This window comes from Mercenaria mercenaria, chromosome 11, assembly GCF_021730395.1.
Source record: "Mercenaria mercenaria strain notata chromosome 11, MADL_Memer_1, whole genome shotgun sequence".
Classification (NCBI taxonomy): domain Eukaryota; kingdom Metazoa; phylum Mollusca; class Bivalvia; order Venerida; family Veneridae; genus Mercenaria; species Mercenaria mercenaria.
The window spans coordinates 6900220-6920877 of record NC_069371.1 but is presented as its reverse complement, the minus strand read 5'-3'; the positions used below and the strand labels follow the sequence as shown (position 1 = coordinate 6920877).

General features: G+C 35.2%; 2 long non-coding RNA genes across 2 annotated transcripts; both read right to left on the bottom strand.

Annotated features, from left to right (window-relative positions):
• Positions 1 to 824: 824 nt before the first annotated feature.
• LOC128547000 (uncharacterized) lies at positions 825 to 8696 on the bottom strand. The gene is made up of 3 exons (XR_008366253.1): positions 8623 to 8696; positions 5619 to 5763; positions 825 to 996 (listed from the first exon to the last, which is right to left on the bottom strand). It is a non-coding gene; the product is annotated as an uncharacterized LOC128547000 (long non-coding RNA).
• A 1961-nt stretch (positions 8697 to 10657) lies between these two features.
• LOC128546999 (uncharacterized) lies at positions 10658 to 16533 on the bottom strand. Its single transcript, XR_008366252.1, has 3 exons — positions 15907 to 16533; positions 12940 to 13068; positions 10658 to 10759 (listed from the first exon to the last, which is right to left on the bottom strand). It is a non-coding gene; the product is annotated as an uncharacterized LOC128546999 (long non-coding RNA).
• Positions 16534 to 20658: the final 4125 nt, after the last annotated feature.

The window sequence follows — 20658 nt, the reverse complement described above, 5'->3', positions numbered from 1 at the left end:
CCAAAAGGGGGTATAATTTGGCCAAAATACATGTCAGAGTTATGGGACTTGACCCAGTGAGGTAGGTAATTGATCTAGAAAAAGAAAAAATAAGTTTCAAATCTATATGCCTTTTAGTAATAGCTGTATGTACGTGCACGCAAAACTTTAACCAGAATTTTCTAAGTCCAAAAGGGGGCATAATTTGGCCACAATGAAGGTCAGAGTTATGGGACTTGGTGCTATCAACTAGTTTTATAACCCCGAAGACACATGTGAAGTTTCAATTCAATATCTGCATTAGTTTTGGAGATAGTAACTTGCATGTAAAACTTTAACCAGAATTTTCTAAGTCCAAAAGGGGGCATAATTTGCTCAAAATACATGTTAGAGTTATGGAACTTGACCCAGTGAGGTTGGTAATTGACCTAGAAAAAGAATAAATAAGTTTCAAAGCTATATGCCTTTAAAGGATAGCTGTATGTACTTGCATGCAAAAACTTAACCAAGGTGTGACGCCGACGCCAACTCCAGGGTGAGTAGAATAATAGTCGAGCTAAAAATACAGCCTCTATCGCATACACAAGGTTTTTACTTAATTTGACCTAGTGACCTAGTTTTTGACCCCAGATGACCCATTTTCGAAATCGGCCTAGAATTCATCAAGGTTATCATTCTGACCAAATTTCATGAAGATCAGTTGAAAAATACAGCCTCTATCGCATATACAAGCTAAATGTTGACGGACGACAGACAAGACGCCAGACGCCGGACATTGAGCGATCAGAAAAACTCACCTGAGCATTGCTCAGATGAGCTAAAACACACTGGTACCTAAGAGTTTTTTTTTGTGTCATCAATGAGCGCCTGTATGTCACGTGAACACTCGTCAAAAGCCTCCTGTCTCCAGTTGACCATCTCATCAAGGAACTCTGTAGCATCCTTAAAGTTTCTAAATCTCTAGAATCCGCTCAGATCACTGAGTAAACATTCTGCAGTCTTTATGTTCTCTTCTAGCTGTAATATAGAATAATACATGCAGTTTCATGAAAGTATAAGGCGTGTTTGGGGTTAAATTGCTCACCTAAAGAGGAAATTGTAAGTTGCAATCTTGGCTCAGTTAAACATTACAGGAAAAAACATTGTTCTAAATGAAATATGCATGAACTGAATAAAAAGATGTTACACTGCAGTGTATTATGCAACAATGAGCATTTTTATGTTTGATAAAAATTTAGTCTAAAATCACAAAATTCACTGAGCCTGAATACTGAGTTTAGTTAAACTTCTCAATTAGTATAATTATATCACCTTCATCTGACTCAAAAATGCAAATCTCAGATTCCTTAAGGTAGTTCTGCACGTTTGGATCAAAACTTTTTCTACAATGTAGAGTTTGATTAAACTCAGATTTTTCAAAACTTCAGAATATACCTAAATAATTCAGCAAATAAAAAGGATAGGGTCTTGTGCTTGATTTTTTGCTAGACTGATTTGAAAAATTTTGACCTCACGCAAGTTTTCATAATGGGAGTCTATAGGAAAATCATAACTTTCAAATCATTTTCGTGAATAGATTTTTTTCTACAATGTAGATTTTGATGAAACTTCCCACAGTTGTAAATAAACATATGGCCTATAATATAGTGAAATAAAATGTATAGGTTTGTGTGCTTATTTTTGAGATATTTGACAAAATATTTGACCATGATTAAAGTGAACCGAATATTTCATGCTACTTTTAAGACATTATTTGAATTATTTAAAGTTATAATACTGTTAAAAATCACTGCTAAAATAAAGCAAATAACTTTGTAGATTTGTAGAAAACAGTCTAATGAACAAATTCGCCCGTTAGTTAGACTTGGATGACCAAATATTGCTGAGATACGAATGGATATAAAACCATGAAATATTTAATGACCAGCTAGTCACTAATTCACTCGCCAGGCTTCGACAAATTCCGTAAACCAACGAAGACAGTGTCACGTGACAAAAATTTGAATACGTCGAAAATAACAATGGCTGATCGGCCGTGATAGGATTTTGTGTAAAGAAGGTGGATAAATGCAGAAATTTACAAATATTTTGCTTTTAGATGCCATTTGTACAAACAATGCATTAATGTTATAAAATTAAGCCTGTTGTTAAATAAAAGGAAAGGCAGTTTACCAGAAAATGCGATACGAATGTGCTAGACTTGTTGTTGTTTTGTTTCTTAAAATAGATTAGCGTGGCTCTTTGTACGGTCCCGTACGAAAAATCATTTAGCGTGGCTCGTATTACGATCCCGTACGTTTTACAATCAATTTGTCTACATCTGCACAGTAGTCCCTAGCTAAAAGTTCAGGTCAGAGATGTTTATATAAATATGCTGTTACGGATCTCTGAGCTAAAATGAATCCTGTACTGACACCTAACCAGGAATCGTTCCAGAAGTCTGTCACGCTATAATTTTATCAATTGCAATGGACTCACCTTTTACTATACAATATTTCTAATAAATTTTCCTTTTGATCTGGCATAAATAATCCATGCAACATAATTTAAACACAAGTTCCAAATTGGTACCCCTGTCTGTAATATTTTGTCCGTCATTGCAGTTGTCACCTGATCAGGGTACTCTTCATTTTGAAAAACCAATAGGCTGTAGAGAATTTTTATTTATTGACATTTTCTTAGAAATTGTATGTTGTTTTATAAATTTAATGTGATTAAATTAGATTCATAAATAGGTAAAATTCTGATACTGATTTTCAAGAATCACCACGTGCTCTGAACTGTTGCATGACATCATGAGTTTCTCACGAGAGACTGTGTGAGATGTTGCGGTTTGATACTGGTAAGTTAAACAAATAAGGTTTCAGGTTTCACCATAACTAAATGAATGCGACCATCAAAAAATAAAAACAGTGTCAGTTAAGTTACGTTAGCCAGAACTAGATTATCAATTACTGACTGTGACTGGGAGACGACTGTCTGGTCGACACTGATGATTAAGCATTCATTGAAAACACAAATTAGTGCAATATTAAAATCAGCACTATTATATTACAAGTTACAGGCTAAAAGATGATAAAACAGATATTTCAGGTTTGAACAATCTAGGCCACTCCTGAACTCATTAAGAGTAGCACTAGATTTAACATGATGTGGTAGGCTGTTTCAGAGTCTAATGGTTCTTGGGGGAAAATGAGTTCTTGTGATAATGGGTGCGAAAGGAAGGAATATAAAAGTGAAGGTCCTGAGAGTCTAGCCGGTGCTGGTGATCTACAAAAAAACAACAACAAAAAACAATGGAATGACGGATTTTATATAAAAGAATCAGGGATGTAAGGATGTGAAATTTCTCCTTGTTTCTAACGTTTGCCAGTACAGTTAACATTTCTGTGATGCTTCATCTACAGACATAGTTGATTTGAACATATCTGGCGGCAGCCTTTCGTACTCTTTCAATTCCATATGTTAGAGACTGTTGAATGCCAAACAGTTTAGCAATATATATTTATACGGAGTTTCTTAAATTTGTACATTTTTCATTTGTTTGATCATTTCTTTTCATGTATTTTAGGGTCTTGTTTGTCTTTTTTGTGATCTAACACTGCTGTTTCGCCTAAATATTAAGCATTTTTATAGTTTTAAATTCATGAATATGTATTGTCCAATTTAACTGACCTGTCAAAACATGTTCCCGGCTTTCATGTTAATCTTCATATAGGCTCGAACAGAATATAATGAACCCGGGTCCATTTTTTGACAGGTCAAATAAATCGGACAATAGCTTATAGCGAAAAGCAATGTCTTTTATTTCTTTTTATATACCCTAATCACTTCGCATTATCGGAATTCAACTCCTTTGACCGGGTCTTTTTTCAAAGCCTTAATTTATGGAGGTACTTCTAGAGAGTCTCACAATCATGCATGATTTTTATAGTGAGATAAACTACTGTATCATCAACAACGAGTCTTACAGTGTTTTAAGTGAGCCTGGCAGGTGACGGACATGTTAAGAAAAGACAAGGCCTCAGGACATAGGCTTGTGGTACCCTTGATACCAAATGTGGCATATCTGATTGAAGACCTTTTGTGTTCATATTGTATTTAAAGGACATACTTAATCCACATGGATGTTTTTCTATATATACCTAATTGAAATAGCTTGTAGACCAGACGATTGTGATCGACTTTGTCAAACGATTTGATAAAGTCCATTACTATTAGGTCTGTCTATTTACTAGCTTCAAGGTAATCAAAAATTCTTGACTAAAATTTAATAATTGAGATTCACAACTGTGCTTTGAGCGGAAGCCATGTTGGGAGGAATTAAGCAAATTTTATAATCTACATGTAGATGATTAATAATATTTGATACTAAAACATGCCCCATCAGTTGGAGGCAATTGCAAGTAAGAGAATAGGTTTGTGATTGCTGGCTTTGCTTCGTGGGCCCTTTATGTATACAGGGACAACGATAGCCGTACTCCAATCTTGTGGAACACTGGTGGTACCAAGTGAAGACATGTAAATGTTAGTCTCATTTTTATAGAGGAGCAGTTTTTAAGCTGTGGGCGGACATTGTGTTGTAAGCTGTTTCTTTTACTTTCCTTTTTTTTGTTTATTCCCCTTTTGATGAATCTAAGTGAATTCTTTGCTTTTGATGTGATGTTATATATTCTGACCAAATGAGATACATGTATTTACTTAGTGTGACGCTCAGATATTTAGCAGCGTCTCTATAGTTTTTAGTGTGGGGGAGAGAGAGTGGATTTATTATTTTCAATAATTAGTTCCAGTCTTATCAACCGAAATATGAAAGAAAAAGTAAGCATATAACATGATATTCAAACGATGATGTGAACTTCTATAGATGACATTTTTATTATTCACACTCATTGCATATGTGTCATACAATGACAACAATATTGCATGCAGACATAAAATTAGCCTTTTTCTATATTTGAAATCATTTCCTGTTTATGTGCGACTGAAAATCAAAGAAAAGTAAATAAATCGGTTGAAAACATATCGGTTGAATGACTTCAGTACAATGTAATACAAAACTGCCGCACGAATAACCACCTACGGTTTATTTCACTATTCATACGGGACCGTACGATTAGCCACTTCCTTTAGCGTAGTCAAGGACGTATCCGAATGATGGCGGTTGTGTCACTGAAACCGAAAGTAACATTTTTATATCCGTCTCCATCGGTGGAATCTATCAATTTACAAGTAAATTTATCCAGCCAATGTCTTCGTGAACGGATGTTTTATGCGTTGCTGTAGAAAAATGACCTTCCTATAACTTTCGCTACCTAATCTTATCTGGCCAGTATTATAACTTTAACATGTCATATGTTTTAATATCATATTTTGACTTTAGAAATATAGTTACAGATCCATTTTAATAAATTTACTCACAAGTTGTCATTAATTCATAAAATGATTTTCATTTCCGTACGTCAAATCCAGGCTTTATTCTACATTTTCCGGATAAATGACGTTACGCCATCACTTCCGGCATATCAAACGTGCAGAATTACTTTAACTCTAGTTTAGCTACACTTGTTCGAAACCTAATGTTTACTGCATAACAGTATTAACAGCTTACAAAGAGAGATAAGTCTACTTGTCAATACCTTAGCTTCTATCTGTCTCACATATACAATAGTGTTGACAAACTCAGGCAAGTTCTTTCCCTTAGGTGCTCTCCCGCCACTAACGTCACTGAAGTTCTGTTGCAATGACTTTTGATGTACAGTCAGCTGGCCAAGCAATGTCTCTCTGTAATAAACACAAAGTCATCAAAGTGAAGAACCATTCCTGAAAGTTGTACAGCAACAGGAAGTTTTCCCTACTTAAGTAAAAGTGCACTATTGTTTCTATGCTCATAGAAATATTTTCTCAAAACTGAGACTTCTGATATCTTCATTGTGGAAGAAGTGTTTCATTCATAGTTATAATTGACATACTCATAATTTATGTAGTAAAATGAGACCTATTAAATGTACATTTTGAAATGCTAAGTTCAATTAACCTGATTAATGTCCTGGTTTCACATTCAATTCAGTTTGGAAATTCTGAATTAACTATTATCAAACTGATGTTCATCAATTTGTAAAAGACCTAAAACTACACTTTATAATTCCTCCTAGATTTCAGATCAGCAGTCAGTGAAGACAGAGAATATGAGAACTGCTGTCAGAATCCATTTAGAACAGCAATGTTCAACAATGATGTTCTGCGTCTACACAACTATGAGACTTCTCTGACAAATTAGAAAGAAATACAAGAGCACCGCTTTGCGGGTGCCAACGCTCATCTGATTTTTTTGTATAATAGAAAAATTTTCCTACCCATGATTTTCTAAGTCCAAAAAGGCCATAATTCTTGCAAAAAGCAGGATGATGTTTATGTTGTTTCTTGATGTACAGAGTCAGCTTATGATGGTGAACAACTGTTGCAAGTTTCAAAGCAATAGCTTTGATAGTTTAGGAGAAAAGTTTACCTAAACATAAAACTTAACAACGAAATCTGATTTTCTAAGTCCAAAAGGGACAATAATTCTTGAAAAAAGCAGGATGGAGTTATGTTTCTTGCTGTACATGATCAGCTTATGATGGTGAACAAGTGTTGCAAGTTTTAAAGCAATAGCTTTGATAGTTTATGAGAAAAGCTGACCTAAACATAAAACTTAACCAAGAAATCTGATTTTCAAAGTCCAAAAGGGGCAATAATTCTTGAACAAGGCAGTCTGAAAGACAGCTAAATCCCCCGCCACTGCTATGGATAGTGAAAGGGTAAAACCTTTGATTTTAGCTGTGACCTTGACCTTGAACTGACACAGCTGACTCATGAATTCTGCACAACGTCTTGATGAGGTGATCATTTGACCAAAGTTTCATGAAAATCCTTCAAGGGGTTTAGGAGATACAGAGCTGAAACCTTTGACCTTCAGTTGTGACCTTGACCTTGAGTTGACATGGCTGTCTCATGAGTTCTTGATGAGGTGATCATTTGACCAAAGTTTGATGAAAATCCTTCAAGGGGTTAAGGAGATACAGAGTGGACACCAAATGGAAGGCTCAAACCTTCGACCCTTAGTTGTGACCTTGACCTTGACTGGCATGGTGACTCAAATTCTGCACATCGTCTTGATGAGGTAATCATTTGACCCAGGTTTTATAAAATTCCTTCAAGGGGTTTAGGAGATATAGAGTGGACACGAAATGGAAGGCTCACAACCTTTGACCTTCAGTTGTGACCTTGACCTTGAGCTGACATGGCTGACTCATAAGTTCTGCACATCGCCTTGATGAGGTGATCGTTTGACCCAAGCTTGATGAAAATCCTTCAAGGGTTAGGAGATATAGAGCGGACACAAAATGAAGGTTCAAACCTTTGACCCTAAGTTGTGACCTTGACCTTGATGCCGGCATGACTGACTCATGGGTTCTGCACATCGTCTTGATGAGGTGATCATTTGACCCAAGTTTTATAAAATTCCTTCAAGGGGGTTAAGAGATATAGAGCGGACACAAAATGGAAGGCTCAAACCGTTGACCTTGAGTTGTGACCTTGACCTTGAGCCGGCATGGCTGACTCATGGTTTCTGCACATCGTCTTGATGAGGTGATCATTTGACCCAAGTTTTATAAAATTCCTTCAAGGGGTTTAGGAGATATAGAGCGGACACAAAATGGCAGGCTCAAACCTTTGACCTTGAGTTGTGACCTTGACCTTGAACCGACAAGGCTGACTCATGGGTTCTGCACATCGTCTTGATGAGGTGATCATTTGACCCAAGTTTCATGAAAATCCTTCAAGGGGTTTAGGAGATATGGACCGGACACGAATTTGTTACGGACGGAAGGATGGACGCAGACCATTCCTATAATCCCTCCGCCATGGCGGGGGATTAAAAAAGCAGGATGGAGTTATGTTTCTTATTGTACAGAGTCAGTTTATGATAGTGAACAAGTGTTGCAAGTTTCAAAGCAAAAGCTTTGATAGTTTATGAGAAAAGCTGACCTAAACATAAAACTTAACCACGAAATCTGATTTGCTAAGTCCAAAAGGGGCAATAATTCTTGCAAAAAGCAGGATAGAGTTATGTTTCTTGATGTACAGGGTCAGCTTATGACAGTGAACAAGCGTTGCAAGTTTTAAAGCACAGCTTTGATAGTTTATGAGAAAAGTTGACCTAAACATAAAACTTAACCAAGAAATCGGATATTTTCTAAGTCCAAAAGGGGCCATAATTCTTGCAAAAAGCAGGATGGAGTTATGTTTCTTTTTGCACAGGGTCAGCTATTGATGGTGAACAAGTGTTGCAAGTTTCAAAGCAATATCTTTGATAGTTTAGGAGTAAAGCTGACCTAAACATAACTTAAAAACTTAACCAGGCAACGCCGATGCTGACACCGATCAAGTGATGACAATAACTCATAATTTTTTTTTTCAAAAAATCAGATGAGCTAAAAAAACAGTGTACTGTTCAGTGTTCAATTGACAGGGAACAAATTACAGAGATAAAGAGAAAGTGCATCAAAACTCTAACCAAGGTATGGACCCAGAAGAATGCCAATGCCAGGTCTAGTAGGATAGCTCTCCATATACTTTGTATAGTCAATCTAAAATTACCTTTCTCCAACCATTTCTTTACTGATACCAGGACTCTTGATGAGGGATGTATATCTCTGGAATTTTCTCAGCAACTGTGTCAAAACAATTGTACATTTATCTTTTAAAAATCAAATTTACCAACTGCCTTAAAACAGATTCTTGTTTTATTGATGCAAAGTATGTTGAAAAACTCAGACATCAAGATCATCAGTTGATGCATTATATATATCTTAATATAAGAGCTATGTTACTTTTCAAGAACTCTATTCAGGTACATAATATCTAGGAATTCCTTAAAATCTTCTTATATAGATGTGTTATGAAACATTCAATTAACTACATACCAGGAAAAACTATATACTGTAAAATCATTTAATTTCGTGGGCATAAAATTTCGTGGTTCTGGTCAAAAAGGCAATTTCGTGGGGATATGAATTCGAGGATTTTAACTTTGAAACATAAAATGAATGGGAATTTTACTTGTTCGTTGGGATTAAATTTCGTGGATTGACTCAACCAAGAAATCCATGAAAATTAGTCCCCCACGAATATTAATGATTTCACAGTACGTATTAGATGAAGTAGAACAAAATCAAATTTAATCAGATAGTTTAGAAAGATACTCCACCAGAGCTGAAAATAAAGGACCAATAAGATGAAAGCCTATTAAATCATCAAGCGGAAAACTTAAATCCACTATATTTTTATTAATTTCAAATGAAAAATTTGAGTTGGAAATATGCCATACTTGTTGGGGATTCCCCTCAAGTTGTCTAAACTGACCCCTCAGTTTGGCCACAGTCTTCTGTTCTGTTGGTGCCATACTTCTCTCATACTGACTGACAGCCGCTGCCCACAGTGGGGCAGTACAGGGGTTGTACTGCAGAGGGTTGAGGCCCATCCCATAAATGGTGTGAAAGCATCATCTACTCTCAATTCTTTCTGCTCCTGGGATGCCATCAACCTCAGCTGCTGGTCATGTACAATACATAACTCAAGAATCTGTAAATTTAAAACAAATTTAAGTTATATCAGCTTGTAGCACTTGTTAGGAAGAAAATAAACCAAATTCCCCAGAAGTACTTAAAGCTAAAAATATGTCTTTCTACTTTCCTTTTATATTGTTTCTTCTTGGAATATTTAAAAATTTAAAGATTTTTAGCTTGTTTTCAATTCAACATTTTCAGAAGTGTGCTGGAATTCATTTACTCAATGTTTCAGTTCATCTTCCCATAACATTAGATTTATCAAAATTAATCATTATCAGCTAGAGATGGAATAAAGGTATACATTGTAGAGTTATTCAGTATTTCAAAGTTTTAGCACTTCACACCTGCATTCTTGCATTCCAGTGGTACACTAGGGTTCCATTATATTTCCAATCAGACAATTCAATATTAAGCGGTTGTTGTTCAATATTCTCATTTTTTGTAGGACTGGGACGTTTACTCGATTAATCGGATCCGATTCGATTACAAGGTGAAACCGGTTTCAATCTTGCAAAACCGTTAATCGCTCTCAAACAATAAACAATCCACAACCCGAGTAAAATGTATATTAGCTCTACTTCACATTACAACCTTGACAGCAACTTAGACCCGCAGTATATTTCCTCTAAAACACATCAACATAATCAATAGTCCATGATTTGCCTGTTGTTGATTTACTTAAAAAGTACACCGAAATATGACTAATTAATCATCACACTGCTTGCAAACGATAAATGTTCACATGTTCCTAATGAAGTCATTTGCCGGAGATATGTGGTCGTCAAGAAAGAAAACAACATGGCGGTCGATTAACCGGTTCAATTCGATTTCATACATACAATTAACCGGTTTCAAAATTTTGAAATCGTCCCAGCCCTAATTTTTTGAGCTGTAATTTGTTTTGTTTCAATACTGAGAGCTGATTCCCTTTATTCATAAGAATGATCTGACTAGCTATAATCTGGTTGGAACAGCTCATGTGCATGTCCACCAAAAGAATGTTATTAATGTGAATCAATAACTAGATGTATTCAGTGATTTATTCCTAACTAGACCTGCATTACCTTTCAGATTCCATATAGCTGTCTGTAACTCTGCAGGGACTGTGTCAACTTTTCAACTGGCAGCTTTCACATCTGATGTCGGAGAAAAAACAAAGATGTCTCCTAAAAGTACAATGAAAATATTAGCACACCATTGTGGGTTTATATTGTAATTCATAGTGCAATTAAGGCAATACGCATATAATAAGCCCTCTGAAACCACCCCTTGGTTAAATTTTTGTTTTAATTTTTTTACACCACATATACCTTGGTTTATCATAAAGAATACACCAAACTGTTCATAATAAATAGAAACAAGAGCTGTCCATAAGACAGCCAAGCTCGACTATTCGAAATATTGTCACAGAAGCTGGAAATTATTACCCAAAATGTTAAATATCAAAAGAGTTTTAAGTTCAAAAGGGGACATATCAGAGTTATGGGACTTGATGCTATCAACTAGTTTTATAACCCCGAAGAAACATGTTAAGTTTCAATTCAATATCTGCATTAGTTTTGGGGATAGTAACTTGCATGTAAAACTTTAACCAGAATTTTCTAAGTCCAAAAGGGGGCATAATTTGCTCAAAATACATGTTAAGAGTTATGGAACTTGACCCAGTGAGGTAGGTAATTGATCTAGAAAAAGAATAAATAAGTTCCAAATCTATATGCCTTTTAGTAATAGCTGTATGTACTTGCACGCAAAACTTTAACCAGAATTTTCTAAGTCCAAAAGGGGGCATAATTTGGCCAAAATACATGCCAGAGTTATGGGACTTGACCCAGTGAGGTAGGTAATTGATCTAGAAAAAGAAAAAATAAGTTTCAAAGCTATATGCCTTTTGGTAATAGCTGTATGTACTTGCAACGCAAAACTTTAACCAGAATTTTCTAAGTCCAAAAGGGGGCATAATTTGGCCAAAATACATGCCAGAGTTATGGGACTTGACCCAGTGAGGTAGGTAATTGATCTAGAAAAAGAAAAAATAAGTTTCAAATCTATATGCCTTTTAGTAATAGCTGTATGTACTTGCACGCAAAACTTAACCAGAATTTTCTAAGTCCAAAAGGGGGCATAATTTGGCCAAAATACATGCCAGAGTTATGGGACTTGACCCAGTGAGGTAGGTAATTGATCTAGAAAAGAAAAAATAAGTTTCAAATCTATATGCCTTTTAGTAATAGCTGTATGTACTTGCACGCAAAACATTAACCAGAATTTTCTAAGTCCAAAAGGGGGCATAATTTCGGCCAAAATGAAGGTCAGATTTATGGGACTTGGTGCTATCAACTAGTTTTATAACCCCGAAGACACATGTGAAGTTTCCATTCAATATCTGCATTAGTTTTGGAGATAGTAACTTGCATGTAAAACTTTAACCAGAATTTTCTAAGTCCAAAAGGGGGCATAATTTGCTCAAAATACATGTTAGAGTTATGGAACTTGACCCAGTGAGGTTGGTAATTGACCTAGAAAAAGAATAAATAAGTTTCAAAGCTATATGCCTTTAAATGATAGCTGTATGTACTTGCATGCAAAAACTTAACCAAGGTGTGACGCCGACGCCGACGCCGACGCCGACGCCGACGCCGACGCCAGGGTGAGTAGAATAGCTAGACTATTCTTCGAATAGTCGAGCTAAAAAACTTTCAAGACAGGTAATTCTTAATTGAACAGTACAATTTTTCCTATATTACATGAACTTTGCCTGTTCACATTCTATTTTGTAGAAGACATTTTGTTTTTACTTTTATGAATATTGTATGTCTAACATATTTCTCCAGGTAGTCCGGGAGTTGAAAGTGTTACAATGTACATTTAAACAAGAGGGTCATTGACCCTATAGCGCTCACCTGTGTACAAGGCTTCAAGTGTGTTTGTATTAGTACAGAGTTAGGTTTTTTCTCTGTTATACTATATTATATACATGTCGCACACACTTTTGAACCTAGAGCAATAATTTGAACACTTATGGTACACATTACAAATCTGATATCACACACCCATATATCAAGGCTCTATTACTGATTTAGAGAAGAAGATTTTCAAAGTTTCTAATATAAAAGCCTACAGTGTGTAACTGTCAGATACAGGGGCCTGGCTAATTTTTCTTACCTTAGGGCAATAATTTGGATAACTTCAAGTATAGTATACATAAAGAGAATGAATGGCTTCCTCACATGCCCAGAGTGAGGCTCGAACCCACATCGATGAGGAGCAAGTGATTTGAAGTCAGGAACCTTAACCACTCAGCTACTGAGACCCCCACAAACAATTGTAACTGTAAGCAACAACTTACTTAGGTTAGTAGTTTCCAGGTCAATAGTGGTAAATACTGCTACCCCAAACACTTCTGTTGGTCTGAAGTTGCCACCAGGAAATACATCCAGCAATGTCTTTATATCAGTGTCCTTTACATAGCCACTTCCTGTAAAGGAGACTGAAGATAATAAATTATGGCAATAATTTGAATAAACAAAAAATAAATAGTTTTAATAAATACAAGAGGTGTTGGTAAAAATGCTCCCATGATGGCCTGTCATAGGTGTGTTACATTGACAACCATTAGCTATCTACACTTATTAACTCGGAATTATTTTCCCCCTCAAAGTGAAAGATTTCTGGATCTTTGACCTAAATGGCAACTACTGACCGCAGGCAACCATTCTTTGACCCTATAAGACAAAGCACTCTTAAAAACTGTTTTCAGTCTCAAATCCACCCTGATCTCAAGGAGTCATCTACTGAATCCATGTACAGGCAAATATCCTTAAATATTTGACCTCTACAGTCCTAAGTCTTATCCATTTACTGATTAAGTTTAAAGATCAATGTAACCTTGACCTTTGACTTACATAGCACCCAAAATATTAGGGATCACCTTCAGGATGCAGACAATTACCCTACATAGTTTGATCACAGTAGGCCCAAGCCTTCCCTAATTATGAAGAGGAAAACATTTTCAGTAAGAAATTCACTGCTGACCTCATGAAAAACAGGGATCATCTATTGACCACTGACCACAGGCAATCATCCCATAAAGTTTGATTTCCGCAATATTTCAGGCCTTCTCCAATTATTGAGGTGAAAGTGGTTTTCAGTCTGTGTGATCTCGACCTTAAATCTACTGACCTTGAAGACAATTTGAATCAGCTACATGCAATAATCCTGTGCAAGTTAACCCATCTATATCTTAGAGTTAAGGAGAATATCATCAAAACACAATATCTGATTACAGGACAATACTTTACCAACAGTTTATATGACCATTACATATTCTGCCTTATATGCCATTACATATGATGGATACGTTAATATTCTGAAAATGAATGTCATTTGTAAAGAAATACAAAATCACTGCCTGTCTCACACTCAGGAGCTTTGACTCATGAAATAGGTGCAAAATTAAAATCAATTAAAACCATCTTACAAAGTTTAAAAGCTATATCTGTAACAATTTTTTGAAAAGCTGTTATTTTTGTGAATTTTCAAAAGCGTCAAAGAATCAAAAAAATCCTAATTTCTTCAAGGTTAAGTTCACTAGGAGGCGAGTACCCAACATTGTGTGTAAAATGAGTTTTTGAACTATCCTACAAGGTTTCAAAGCAATACATGTAAACGGTTTTGAGAAATTGTCATTTTTGTTAATTTTCAAAGACATAAAAAATTCTACAACAGGGTCATCGACTCTAAAGCACTCACCCAAGTAAAAGGTTCAAGAGTGTCCCAACTGAACACTGTTGGTGAATGACCTCATAATGATGCTAAAAATCAAGTTTGATGAAGATCAATCAAGTGGTTCATCATGGGAGTCATTTAAAAGGCATTTGTAATTTTAGCTCTGGTAGTCCCTAAAAGGGGCCAATCATCTCCATTTGAACAAATTAGAAGAAGACCTTATAATAGTGTTACAATCCATCCAGTTCATGAGAAGTTATTTAAATGACTGTTTAAAGGTATATGTAACTTAAGCTGTAGTGGCCCTAAAAGGGACCCCATATGTATAAAATTGGTAGAGGACCTTATAACGATGCTGCAGACAAAGTCTGATGAAGATCCTTTGGGCTGTTCCTGAGAAGTCTTTAAAGGTTTTTTCTATTTTAGCTCTAGTGGCTTAATCTGAACAAACCTAGGAGAGGATATTATAATGATGCTACAGACCAAGTTTAATGAAGATCTATAAAGCAGTTTATGAGAAGAGGTATTTCTAATTTCAGTACTAGTGACCCTTATTCACAGGGGCTAAGTGCCCCTATTCACAAGGGCGTACCCAGGGTGATATGAATCATAGGCATGGGAAATGGGGTGGGTGTTAGAGGCAGTGTGCATCCCACTGGTGATAGGGTGATTGACAAAATATTATATGCACATGTAGATAGTGTGTAATGGTAGTAACATCCTTGATTTTAACAAATTTGGGGGAGGACCTTATAACGATGCAACAGACCAAGGTTGATGAAGATCCATCAAGGGGTTCATGAAAAGAAGTTCTTTAAAGGTATTTTTCCATTTTTACCTCTGGAAAGTGGCCAAGGTGAACTGTTTGAACAAAAAAAGAAGTCCATGCAAGAATGTTACTGACCAAGTTTGGTGTAATTTTGAAGTTTCAGAGGTTAAGACGTTTAAGTAAAAATGTTGACACAGGAGGAAGTACAATGGACAACAGATACTAGAGTATCCACCTTTACTGACAGCTCACCCTGAACAAAGTTCATGGGAGCTAAAAACAACAAAACATTCTGACCATTGTCCAGAAAGATAAAGAAGAAAATTTGGCCTTTTTTATTTTTTACTTTTTGAGCCTGCGACCTTGACCTTGTTTTTTTACTTTAAATATCCAAGTTTCAAACTTGACCTGCTTTCCTGACAGTTACAAGAACATCAGGTTAAAAATCTGGAACCCTTCAAAGATTTCCCTTCGTGACCTACATTTTGACTCCTGACAGCCAATCATCACACCAATCTAAGGTCAAACATTGTGACCATGTTTAAGTAAGATTTGACAATAAATTATATATGATTCTGATGGTCTACAAATCAAATTGCTGACAAAGCACTATCGATTACAAAGGCCAATCACAACAGCTCGCCTGGAACTAGAAATTAAAAGACACTGAATTTCAGAAAATTTTAATATTTCAGTCTAATGCTACAGATATGAAATGTAAGTAAACAAACTCAGTTTGTTCATAAATTGGGTAACTCTGTTAAGTGAAAGACAATGACTTTGTGAGTCTTAAGTCTATTTCAGAAACACTATACTTACTTATTTGGGAGTACATGTAATTAATTCAAGCTGACTGTTAGACACAACTCCACTATTACATGCTCACATTCATCAAAATTAAACCTGAAGTTATAAATAACAACAAAAACAGAAAGCAACTAAAACACTGGTTTAGACATGAATAAATTAACTTGCAATATGACAACATGTTAAAGCAACACAAAAAGACATAAAATAAAAGATAATTTCTGGAAGCAGCTTGTAACCTTCAGGCAATACAAAAGCACACATGAAAGCAATGCATATATATGCACACACATATAAAACAAGAAAAAAAGAAATAAGCATAATTATGAAATAAGCACATATAAAAGAAAGCATTAGAGCATAGAGCAACCAAGCACACAGAAAACAAGCAAAATAGCATAAAGCAGCAAATCAGTAGCTAGAACAGGCAGTGCATGTGCAGCCCTCTCTGCTCCAGGTATTGATCAAACTCTGAACTGAAATTGGTTTCTTTCCTAAAATGTTGTGGCAGGGAGTTCCAACAAAAATTGGTCGCTGTGAAACAAGGTACTGCTGCCATAGCTAGAGGTTCTTACCTTTGGAATGTCTGCTGTGTTTTGTGTACCTAAAATTGTAATAAATATATTTAATTCAAGTATGATGGGCCTTGTTTTTATGACTGGGAAAGAAATGTGTGGTTTCAATCAGTTGGTATTATCACGTGAAAGGAATGTGCAGGGTTTCAATCAGCTGGTATTATCTTGGGAAAGGAATGTGCAGGGTTTCAATCAGCTAGTATTATCTTGGGAAAGGAATGTGTGTGGTTTCATTCAGCTGTTATTATCATGGGAAAGGAATGTGTGAGGTTTCATTCAGCTGGTATTATCATGGGAAAGCAATGTGTGAGGTTTCATTCAGCTGGTATTATTGTGGGAAAGGAATGTGCAGGGTTTCAATCAGTTTGTATCATCACAGGAAAGGAATGTGCAGGGTTTTAATCAGCTGGTATTATCTTGGGAAAGGAATGTGCAGGGTTTCATTCAGCTGGTATTATTGTGGGAAAGGAATGTGTGAGGTTTCATTAAGCTGGTATTATCATGGGAAAGAAGAGTGCAGGGTTTCAACCAGCTGGTATTGTGGAGAAGAAAAGACTGAAATTTCATTCTATTGATATTATCACAGAGAAGGAGTGTGTGAGCTAAATATCTGACTTAGAGACCTTGCCACTTTATGTTACACATTAAACCTTGCTACTGTGTGTTACAAACTTACTCATACGAAATACTTTGCCACTTTGTGTTACAGATTAAACCTTGCTACTGTGAGTTACAGTTAGTCATATGAAAAAAAATGACTGAAAGGCATTGTTACTGAATTTAAACCTTTTCATGTGTGTTACAAAGCTAGTCATATAAAAATCTGATTGATAAGACCTTGTCACTTGATGTTACAAATTAAATCTTGTCATTGTGTGTTACAAAATTACGAATTTAAAAAACATACTGAAAGACTTTGCCACTTAGTTTACTCATATAAAAAATCTATTTGAAAGACCTTGCCACTTCATGTTACAAAGCAAATCTTGCTACTGTGTGTTACAAAGTTACTCATTTAAATATCATACCGAAGACCTTGCCACTTTGTTTATGTTACACATTTAACTTTGTCATTGTGTGTTACAAAGTTACTCATATAAAAGATCTAATAGAAAAACCTTGCCACTTCATGTCAAAAATGAAACCTTGTCACTGTATGTTACAAAGTTACCAATTTTAAGAAATAATCTGACCACTGTTTTACAAAATTACTAATATTACAGTCCTGTCATTGTGTTTAAAAACAGTTCATTTTAAATGATATTTCAAAAATGGCAAATAAATTCATACAGTGAAGTACAACTGATTGCTAATTACACATTCAGTCACTCTGTTTTACAAAATAATTCATCTGACATTCATTCACTCTGTTTTACAATAATCATACTCATTTCACATCCATTTGCTGTGTTTTACAAATAATTCATTAATGTACAGTTGTACATTTACTGTGTGTTACAAAACAATTTATACAATATACATTGCTAATGTCATTATATTAATCTTGTATCATTTAACATAAAGTTATTAAAACTGTATGTACAAATTGCCATTTAAACAAAAATCAATGGCTGACACCTTATTTTACTCTACCATATCATCCTTATTACTTGAAATTTTGTCCAAAAATACATGAGAGGCTATCCTTAAGAAATTGTTTGTTTGCTGTGCTCCTAGGCGGGTCAGTAAGTAACTCTTACTTGTGTTTTTTATTCAGTCAAAACTTTAGCATAATTATATGAGCTAAACAGATAAGGACTTAAATTTGAAATTTGTACAAAACAAAATTCTGTCACTTTCATTATGTCCAAAACAATATTGAGGGTAGTGACAAAATGATGGGTTGGCTGGAGCACAGAAAAGAAAAATTGTTTTAAGGATAGCCATGCCAAAACTATCCTTAAAATATGGTGATGTGGCAATTCTGAAACCTGTAGCCATTTCGCTTATCTTATCACATCACTCTTTTAAATCTGCAAGAAGTGGTAGATTAACTTCAGTTTTAACCATCAGCCAGTTCTGATAACTGACCTACACTACCACAGTCCTAACAACAAATATATATGAAAAAAGTACAAAGATTTGAACCTTTATCTTATATGCAGAATAATGTCATAACCACATTGTTTTCCATTAAACTTCTGAGTTGAGGATTTTCTTTAAACTTGAATTTCTCATGTTAGTGCACCAACACAGTACAGATTACAGGACTAAACATTTTGGTTTCACATCTCATTTACATAAAAATAAAAACATGAGATATTAAATCAAAACTTTTATACCTACTGGAATCACAGAGTTACAGCAAAACCAAGTATTCAGACCCTCTTACAATCATGCAAGGGTAAGACAGTGGTTCCAATTCTTTTCATACACAGAACGTCCCAGAACCACATGGGGCGGCTACACTAGAGACTGAAACATGATATGGTAGTTATCTTTGAACAGTCAAGTTTGACAGTTGGTGCTGGAGTATTTCAAACACTAGGCTTTACAATTAATTACAGATAATTCATTAACATTCAATCACTGTTCTTTACAAGATATTTCATACATGTCTTACAAGACAAATTCTGACCTAGTGCTTTAGAAGTGAAAAAGAATTTAACATAAATTTCATTACAACTCTTTTACATATAAATTGACACAAACTGCCATTTTAAAAACGATCATTGGCTGACACCTTATTTTATTCCACCATATCAACCTTATCTCTTGAAATTTAGTTCAAAAATACATATAGCCATCCTTCAAAATTTTTTACACTCTCTGTGCTCCTATGCATATCAGTAAGTAATTCTTACTTGTTTGTTTTTTAAACTTTCCAAACTAAAATTGGATGTATCAACTAAAGAGATTGAAATTTGTACAAGAAAATATATCTGTCACTTTCATTATCATGTCAAATGAAAAACTTGGATAGTAACAAATTGATGTGTTGGCTGGAGCACAGAATAAGAAAATTGTACTACGGATGACCTGGCCAAAACTGTCCTTAAAATATGGTAACAAGGTAGTTCTGAAACCTGTAGCCACTTTGCTTATCTACCATGTCACTCTTTTAAATCTGCAAGAACTGATAGTTTAATTTCCATTTTAACCATCAGCCAGTTCTAAATTAACTGACCTACACCACTACAGTCCTAACAACTAATATATGAAAAAACTACAATGATTTGAACCTATACCTTATATGCAGAAGAATATCATAACCACAAGTAAATTTGTTTTCCATTAAACTTCTGAGTTGAGGATTTTCTCCAAACTTGAATGGCTCCATTGGCTAAACTGTAGACAGAAAATATGATATGGTGGTATCTTTGAACAGTCAAGTTTGACAGTTGGGCTTAAACAGATATCTTGAAGCCCTCAATTGTACAGTCAATGTCAAACCCTCTACCAAGTTTCTCTTTCACAGCAGCATCCTCTTCTCTGCAGGTAGGAATTCACTCATCCAATCTCATTCACACATAAAAAAATGTAGGAAGAGCCAAAAATATATCTTAATGTAGGAACTCTACCAATGTGTTCAAACATACCAACATGTTCAAATGTAATAAAAAATATTTCCCCCTTTAATGGCATCCCATAAATCTATATACTGGTACCAGTCTGTAGACCATTGATAAACACCATCATTGGTACAAACCCAATAATCATATACAAAATGTTATATATCTTTATGATTTTCAATTTGTTTGACAGTAAAAAATATTTATTAGTGAAAAGGGTGTCATAATCTCAAAATACACCCATAGAGAGAGCTTATTAGAAGAAAAGTTTTTGTTACAGAACTGCACATGCCATTCAAATATCATGACAGTAGCTTGACATTTGACCTATTGACCTTGACCTAAAATAAGCCTCATGGGTGACCTGGATATAAGGTAGAAGCATTCATCAAAGGCCATACAAGAAAATTTCATTTTCATACCTGACCATGACTTTAGACCTACAGACCTGGTTCTTGCACATGAAACTTTGTCTCATGACAGTGAACAATTGTGCCAAGACACATTAAAATCCCTCCATGCATGGAGAAGAAATACTCTGAAAAAAGTTGTCATTAACTGAGGCATCTTCCTAACAAATCTACCATATCATGTTGAAATTTTGTCCAAAAATACATGCATGTGGCCGAAACTGCCCTTAAGATGTGGTGATATGGTAGCTTTTATAAAACCAGTAG